Genomic DNA, 9417 nt, shown 5'->3' on the forward strand with positions numbered 1-9417 from the left:
ACCCTAACCCCTAACCGTAACCCTAACCCTAACCCCTAACCCTAACCCCTAACCCTAATCCCTAACCCCTAACCATAACCCTAACCCTAACCCCTAACCCTAACCCTTAAACCCTAACCCTAACCCTAACCCCTAACCCTAACCCTAACCCCTAACCGTAACCCTAACCCCTAACCCCTAACCCTAACCCCTAACCCCTAACCCTAACCCTAACCCCTAACCCTAACCCTAACCCTAAACCCTAAACCCTAAACCCTAACCCTAACCCCTAACCCTAATCCTAACCCTAACCCTAACCCCTAACCCTAAACCCTAACCCTAACCCCTAACCCTAACCCCTAACCCTAATCCTAACCCTAACCCAAACCCCTAACCCTAACCCCTAACCCTAATCCTAACCCTAACCCAAACCCCTAACCCTAACCCCTAACCCTAATCCTAACCCTCAGGTCAACTACATGAAGAAAGATTGTTTTAGGAGCAAAACCAGAAGAAACAACTATCAAAGAGTGAAGAGGAGGTCAATTACACGAAGACGCCAACAAAGACGTCCAACTGGACACGACACGAGGCTCGCTAGTTTCGGACCGAGTTACAAACATCCAGCGACCAGCCGGAACATGAAGCCGTTCTCAAAGCACCGCCGAGCCTCAGAGACGCTGAGCTAGAAACTCTCAGTCGGTTTTATTATTGGATGGAGATTTAAATTAAATCCCCCACCAAAGAAGAAAAGTGGACTCCCTCATGTTTCCCCATAAACACATCTGGAAAACCACTGTATTCATAATATGGGGTCTCTTTTTCTTCATGAGATTTATTCCCCATTAATCATCATATTATGACCTTCATAACTTTAAATCAACATTAAGGAGACACCAGAGGAGGACGGACGCAGCTGAGACTCATCTCATCATCTACTGTTGAGTTTGGCCGAAGAATCTCTACAAACACCTCCACAACCTTTCATACGTTATACATTATACATTATACATTATACATTATACATTATACATTATACACTATACACTATGCAGAAGTCTTAGTTCTAGTTCAACCTCCAGAGTTCATCGTTGGACATCACAGATTAGAGCTCCACCTTAGTTCTGAGTATAAAGTGGATTTTAACTAAAGAACAACTATAAAGTTATTATTATTAATGTTAATTAGCTTTCAGCAGCGTTTATCATATCGTACATTAGAAACTCGTCTCTCCTTAAAGCAGCTCTGACAGACGGACAGACGCTGTGTGGTTTCTGAGTTGGCAGAGATTCTGTCCTCTTTCCTCACCATCACCGCTGTGATCTGTGATCTGTGATCTGTGATGGTTAAACTCTCTGATGGTCTGCAGGCTGCAGAGTGGGGGGCGGGGGGGATTTAGGAGTCTCCAGACATGAAGTCAACTCACTGAAAGCTTGTTTCACTGTTGCATGTTGCATGTGTTGATCTATTGATGCCTAGAGAGAGCTGACTATATGAACAGGAAAGAGGACAGTTCTCAAACTAACAGATTATTCACATGTTCTGACCTCAAATGCAAAATGTCCCTCGTCTTCTTCTACTCGTTATTACACCACACAACTTCCAGTAAAGGTCGCTCCGTACGTCAGCTGCTCTGTGCGTCGTTCGTTGTTACTACGTCGCCGTTTAACGTATCCGTGGTTTGCAGAAATGTACGACGCCGGCGTGTTTTCCTGTCGACTGGGCTGGCTCCTTCATCATCAGCTGACTTCATTCATATGAATCATCATCAGATATCAGCTGTCTGACACCAGGAGCTGAACACTCGTTCACAGTTTCTCAGCTGGTCTTTAAGGATTCAAAGGAATAGTTTGTCTTGCTGTGTGTCTGTCTGTGCATTAAATATGAAGCTATAGAGCCAGAAGGCTATTAGCTCAGCTCAGGATAAAGACTGGATGGAAGAGAAAGCAGCCACGCTGGCTCTCTACAAGACACAAACTAACATGTTGTGATTAAACCACCGTGTAGTCGACGGGGTGATTAAAACCACCGTGTAGTCGACGGGGTGATTAAACCACCGTGTAGTCGACGGGGTGATTAAAACCACCGTGTAGTCGACGGGGTGATTAAACCACCGTGTAGTCGACGGGGTGATTAAACCACCGTGTAGTCGACGGGGTGATCGGTCGTATTTCTCCTCAGCTGACTGACTGAAGGCACAAAGCCAGAACCAGTTTCACCAAAACACTCCTGGCCATTCCTCTCAACAGTTTCCTCATCTGAACTCTTACCTCGTTTAACCCCGTCCATCATCTGAGAATAGAAAACCTGCTGCCACTGATTGTTTTCCTGCTGTCACGCTGACGCTGCAGGCTTCTGACAAGTAGTTCAACAGACACACACACACAAACACACACACATGCAGGCACCATCATGCACATACACGTGCACACAATAGTGCTGTTGTGATGCAATACGAGAACAGCAAAGAGCAAAAACATCCATGACTGAGGAGAAGACCAAGCGGGCAGACAGCCAACCCACCGACTAGATAACCAACCAGAGAATCCACCAGTCAGACTGAAGTCAGCCAACCAATCAGACAACCACACAGTCACCGAGCCGACCAATCAGACAACCACACAGTCACCGAGCCGACCAATCAGACAACCGCAGTCACCGAGCCGACCAATCAGACAACCACACAGTCACCGAGCCGACCAATAAGACAACCACACAGTCACCCAGCCGACCAATCAGACAACCACACAGTCACTGAGCCGAATAATCAGACAACTACACAGTCCTTCAGCCGACCAATCAGACGAGAGGCTATAACTCAGGCACGATATCTGCACATCTACTTTAAAGGAGTTTCATGTTTGATCCTGATGACTGCAGCTCGTGTAGTTTAGATCCATTTCTAACATCCCACCATGTCTTAGAGTCTCAGGCAGCCGTTGGTTTCCGTTCATTCCAACTCTCACAATCGCCCATCTCAGGTTTTAAATGGTAACTTTGGTATTTTTCAACCTGGACCCTACACTCTCAGAGAAGTCGGTACAGAACGGGCCGATGCGCCGCGTTAATATAAAGGATTTCCTATATTGATTTTCCACAGGAGTTTTACCCGTATTTTTAAATACGCATTGCATTGTGGGAACACAAACCTCCGCTAGTGCGAAAGTTGGAAGAGGCAGAGACCATCACACACATTTTAGTGCAAATTTGAGATTTGTAGAAACTTTTCTCTCATTTCTGTGTTAAAAAATCAACAATTAATGATGAATGTTCAGAACTCAACGTTAGCTCAACGTTAGCTCAACGTTAGCTCAACGTTACCTCAACATTAGCTCAGAGTCGGTTTAATTGTTAAGATGTTTTATTGTTTCGTTCAGCTGTTGTTGTCGACCGTTAACGTTACCAGATACACAGGAATATTTTCATGACTCATTTTGAGACTAAGTTTGGTATCGTAGTTTAAGTTTATATTTGAGACTTCAGAGGACATCAGGTAGTTAGCTCCAGTTTTATCCTCAGGTGGTCCACAGAGACCGACAGGTAACGTACCAACGCAGCGTTAGCATCTGTTCTCCTCCAGAATGTAAAGGTTAAAGATATTTGGCTACAGGTACGGAGGATATCCTGTAAATCTACAGAAATGTTCCGTTTTAGGGGTTGAAGAAAATGTCCATAAACTTAACTGAAAATGTCCTGGTAACATTATCTGTTTTTCTACAGATTTGTTTCCTTAGAGTGAAGTTAATCATGTTTTTGTGTCTCGGTGACTGATGGGGGACGAAAGTTTTTGAGAATGCCGGAGACGGCCGCTGCTCACGGGCTGCAATGTGAACGCTCGGGGCAACTCCTCACCATCAACGTCCGTCCAATAAAAGTTCTTGTTTTTGTCACCGACAGGCTCAATGTGGTATTATCAGTGTCTGACAACATTATGGAAATAATCCTACAGAGAAATAAAACATTTCTCTTTACCTTTCACTTCCTGTTTGTCATTGTGCCATGTGACTTGTTGCCAGAAGTCAACGGTGTAAATGTGAGTGAGAGTTGGAGAGAGGAGTGTCGGTGTTGTCACAGTTTGTTGTGTTGGAGGACAGAGAGCGGAGCGTAGTGGTGTCTCAAAGATTTACAACATCATGGCTGAATATTTAGATGATTTCTACAATGTGGAGACGACGCAACATTTCACAACGAGTCGTTCAGACAGACAGACCGGATCAAGAGAAAGGTAAAGAGAAATGTTTTATTTCTCTGTAGGACTATTTCCATCATGCTGACTCTTATAAGAACAATCTGAGTCTGTCAGTGGTAAAAACAAGAACTTTTAGTGAACGGATTAGTCACTATTTAGTCATTAGTTATTAGTGTCTCAGTGCCATTAGTCACTTAGACACAAAAACATGAGATAATAGGGTTGAAAAACCACCAAACTTTAAGTGTCTGCAAGTTAATTTGTATAAAATGTAATGTAAAACGATGTCTACCTGGCAGAGAGGACGTCTAAACATACAGAATGCTTTACTAAATGGATGGCAGTCATGTCAAATATGTGTGACTGGTAGAAAAGGCTAAAACACAGTATTCAATTAGGACATTTGTTAGTCAGAAAACCTGTAAAATCAAAGCATGAAATCAGAGGACTAATGTTCATATTTCTGTGTTTCTGTCTGGAGACGGTCGGTTCTACAGCTCATCTCTTCTTCTTCTGGTCTTTAACAGTGGAAACATTGAGTCAGAGCTCATGTGATTGTGTTTGGTCACAACTTACTACGCTGCTGCTCAAAATAGCTCTCTAAACACACACACACACACATACACACACACACACAATGCAAACTAAGAGGCACTATGCAAACCTCCCTAAACTGAAGAACTTCTCTTGCTGTTCGAGCATAAAAAGATTCACCGCCTCAAGGCTGGATGCCTCCTCCAACATGTCAAGTGTCAGTTTACATCAACATCTGTCTATAAATATCATCACTTCATCATTTTATCCTGTTACACATTTGTGTTAAATTGTCATAATTAGCATATTAATTCTTGAGTGTTACAAGCTCCCCCCCCCCTAACTGTAACCCCCCCCACCTTCTGATCATGCTGATCCTGTCTCATGCCTAACTCTAGGCCAGGCCAGGCCTGTCTTGGCCTGGCCTGGCCTGGCCTGGCCTGGCCTGGTAGCAGCAGTGTAGAGTGACCACATGTAGTTTTTTGGTGTTTCGTTCTTTATCTTTTTCTGGCTAGTCCGGTTGTCTAGTTTTCGTGGTTTTGTTTCTGTTTGTCAGGGTTTAGTTTGGGGTTCTGTTGTTCAGGGGTCGAGGGAAGCACCCGGTTCCGCCGGCTCTAGAAGAGCTGGGCTGAGGTGGCTTCCCCTCTTTTGTTCCTTTTTGCCGGCTCACCAGTTCACTTAGTTTTGGGGCAACTATAGGTGTTAGTTTGATTTATTACTTAACTCAGCTCTTGGGAAAATTATTGGTCACTTATTTGCGTGTGTTTCACTGAAATAAAAACCAGTATTTTTTTGAAAACTCTTGATTCGTGTGGTTATGTTCGACCTCCACAACAAGCTTGTCTTGGGGTCGTAACATAATTTGGGGGCTCGTCCGGGATCGTAACATTGAGTTATGGCCAAAAACATGTTTGACCTTTGATCACCAAACTCTAATCAGTTCATCCTTCAGTCCAACTGGAAGTTTGTGCCAAATTTTAAGAAATTCCCTCCAGGCGTTCCTAAAGTATCACATTCAGGAGAATGAGACGGACGTACAGACAGAGAACCTGAAGACATAATGTCTCCGGCCACGACTGAGGAATAAAACCACTTAAATGTCAGTACATGTAAACTTCTGTCTGCACATTATCATTTACATCTGTGGCTAAGCTGTGACTGGGAAAACAGTCCAGCAAGCTTCTCTCTGCTCTTTGTTTGACTCTGGTGTGTCCACCAAGCTGTCAAAAGCTGTCATTACTCTGCTGGATGTCCACTCACAATCATCACACCTTCAGTTTTCACTCTGCAATGTGGGCATCATGCTCTAAAATAAAAGAAACCAGGTGATTTATGCATAGAAAGTGAAGGAAATCAGCTATTTAACGGAGTTGTTTGTTCTTATATTACTAAAAAAGCTAATAAGAGTGCTTGTAGTGAACATAGTGAACTCGCCGGCCGGCTTACGCCACTTCAGCGTTCTTATTGGTGATGTAAATGCATACATGAAAATAACCCTTGAAGGTGTGTACCGTAGTTCCTCTCAGGGAGTCCTTAACCTTCAGTGGTTAGTTCAAGAGAAGAACTTTTTTTGTCAGAAGTTCATTACAACTAAATGTTTTCAGAGTTTAGTGTTCCACTGATGGAAACAGGAACGCTCTCTAAACTCACAGGTAAAGGTCCCATATTGTAAAAAGTGAGATTTTCATGTCTTTTATATTATAAAGCAGGTTTAAGTGTTTTATAAATACTGTTAAACTATCAAAACTTTCAATATACGGAGAAACACACAGCCCGTATTCAGAAATTGTGCGTTTGAAACAAGCCGTCAAGATTTCTGTCCATTTGTGGTCACAATATACAATATTTAGACCATTAAAGGTTTTAAACATTCTAAATGTGTCCCAGTTTATTTCCTGTTGCAGTGGATGTGAATAACATCAGCTGACAGGAAGTAAACATGGAACCAAGCTGTTGCCTAGCAACACAATTCTGTTGAAATGCACTAAAACGGAGCGTTTCAGACAGAGGGTGAATACAGGTATATTCAGACAGACAGGATGAGGAACATAAAGTTTTTTTAACATTACAGCAGGTAAACATGTTCTAGTAGGAACACACATACAAGTATGAACCTGAAGATGAGCTGATATGGAACCTTTAAACCGTCTTCATCTGACTCTCTCTGACTTTCACACTAAAACACAAACAGAAACACTCCAGCAGCCGACGGGTCAACAACCATCCTCAGCTATTTCTGTCTGCAGGACAATGTGTGTGTGTGTGTGTGTGTGTGTGTGTGTGTGTGTGTGTGTGTGTGTGTGTGTGTGTGTGTGTGTGTGTGTGTGTGTGTGTGTGTGTGTGTGTGTGTGTGTGTGTGTGTGTGTGTGTGTGTGTGTGTTTTTTGGCAGGATAATTAGACCTTGTGAGTTCTTTAACCACAGGGCTGAGCCATAATGAATCTACACTGTCACGGACACTAGACTGTCACACCACACACGCACGCACGCACGCACGCACGCACGCACGCACGCACGCACGCACGCACGCACAAACACACACACACACACACACACACACACACACACACACACACACACACACACACACACCATCCTGAGCACCATTACAGATGTTTGAAAACAAACATGCACACACACAATGAGTAAATGTTTAACTGAGAGAGAGGCTGGATTAAATGAGGACAAAGGAGAGAGAGAGAGAGGATATAATAATATAGTAATATAACAACACAGCGCCTGGGTCAGTCCTTCATGCTGGGTCAGTCCTTCACGCTGGGTCAGTCCTTCACACTGGGTCAGTCCTTCATGCTGGGTCAGTCCTTCCTGCTGGGTCAGTCCTTCATGCTGGGTCAGTCCTTCCTGCTGGGTCAGTCCTTCCTGCTGGGTCAGTCCTTCACGCTGGGTCAGTCCTTCACGCTGGGTCAGTCCTTCACGCTGGGTCAGTACTTCACACTGGGTCAGTCCTTCACACTGGGTCAGTCCTTCCTGCTGGGTCAGTCCTTCATGCTGGGTCAGTCCTTCACACTGGGTCAGTCCTTCACGCTGGGTCAGTCCTTCACGCTGGGTCAGTCCTTCACGCTGGGTCAGTCCTTCACGCTGGGTCAGTCCTTCAAGATGGGTCAGTCCTTCATGCTGGGTCAGTCCTTCACGCTGGGTCAGTCCTTCACGCTGGGTCAGTCCTTCATGCTGGGTCAGTACTTCACACTGGGTCAGTCCTTCACGCTGGGTCAGTCCTTCACGCTGGGTCAGTCCTTCATGCTGGGTCAGTACTTCACACTGGGTCAGTCCTTCACGCTGGGTCAGTCCTTCACACTGGGTCAGTCCTTCCTGCTGGGTCAGTCCTTCATGCTGGGTCAGTCCTTCACACTGGGTCAGTCCTTCATGCTGGGTCAGTCCTTCATGCTGGGTCAGTCCTTCCTTCTGGGTCAGTCCTTCATGCTGGGTCAGTCCTTCCTGCTGGGTCAGTCCTTCATGCTGGGTCAGTCCTTCACGCTGGGTCAGTCCTTCATGCTGGGTCAGTCCTTCCTTCTGGGTCAGTCCTTCATGCTGGGTCAGTCCTTCACGCTGGGTCAGTCCTTCATGCTGGGTCAGTCCTTCATGCTGGGTCAGTCCTTCCTGCTGGGTCAGTCCTTCATGCTGGGTCAGTCCTTCCTGCTGGGTCAGTCCTTCCTGCTGGGTCAGTCCTTCATGCTGGGTCAGTCCTTCCTGCTGGGTCAGTCCTTCCTGCTGGGTCAGTCCTTCATGCTGGGTCAGTCCTTCCTTCTGGGTCAGTCCTTCATGCTGGGTCAGTCCTTCATGCTGGGTCAGTCCTTCCTGCTGGGTCAGTCCTTCATGCTGGGTCAGTCCTTCCTGCTGGGTCAGTCCTTCCTGCTGGGTCAGTCCTTCATGCTGGGTCAGTCCTTCCTGCTGGGTCAGTCCTTCATGCTGGGTCTGTCCTTCCTGCTGGGTCAGTCCTTCACGCTGGGTCAGTCCTTCAAGATGGGTCAGTCCTTCATGCTGGGTCAGTCCTTCACGCTGGGTCAGTCCTTCATGCTGGGTCAGTCCTTCACGCTGGGTCAGTCCTTCAAGATGGGTCAGTCCTTCACGCTGGGTCAGTCCTTCACGCTGGGTCAGTCCTTCATGCTGGGTCAGTCCTTCACGCTGGGTCAGTCCTTCATGCTGGGTCAGTCCTTCACGCTGGGTCAGTCCTTCAAGATGGGTCAGTCCTTCATGCTGGGTCAGTCCTTCACGCTGGGTCAGTCCTTCATGCTGGGTCAGTCCTTCATGCTGGGTCAGTCCTTCACGCTGGGTCAGTCCTTCATGCTGGGTCAGTCCTTCACGCTGGGTCAGTCCTTCAAGATGGGTCAGTCCTTCATGCTGGGTCAGTCCTTCACGCTGGGTCAGTCCTTCATGCTGGGTCAGTCCTTCATGCTGGTAGCCATCAGACTCCACAACCAAGGCTCACCCCCCCATATGAGAACTATGAGGACTTTAAACTTAGACATGCATCTACCTGCAACCACCTCTTCTAACCACTGGTGCACTTTAATTGCACATTTATTGTACACTACATTTTTTTATTGATGGACGATACACTTTATGTCATTCACTATGTATATTCACTATGTATATTGACTATGTATATTCACTATGTATATTCACTATGTATATTGACTATGTATATTCACTATGTATATTGACTATGTATATTCACTATGTATATTGACTATGTAT

At 45.6% G+C, this 9417-nt stretch overlaps 2 protein-coding genes across 2 annotated transcripts in view; both read right to left on the reverse strand.

Annotated features, from left to right (window-relative positions):
• The window catches only part of LOC141774642 (pantothenate kinase 1-like), a 189524-nt gene that overhangs the window by 11418 nt on the left and 168689 nt on the right, over nucleotides 1-9417 (reverse strand). The window lies entirely within an intron of this gene.
• bcl2l11 (BCL2 like 11) overlaps nucleotides 1-9417 on the reverse strand; it is a 41615-nt gene that overhangs the window by 8692 nt on the left and 23506 nt on the right. The window lies entirely within an intron of this gene.

Source organism: Sebastes fasciatus, chromosome 9, assembly GCF_043250625.1.
Source record: "Sebastes fasciatus isolate fSebFas1 chromosome 9, fSebFas1.pri, whole genome shotgun sequence".
In the NCBI taxonomy this organism is placed as follows: Eukaryota; Metazoa; Chordata; class Actinopteri; order Perciformes; family Sebastidae; genus Sebastes; species Sebastes fasciatus.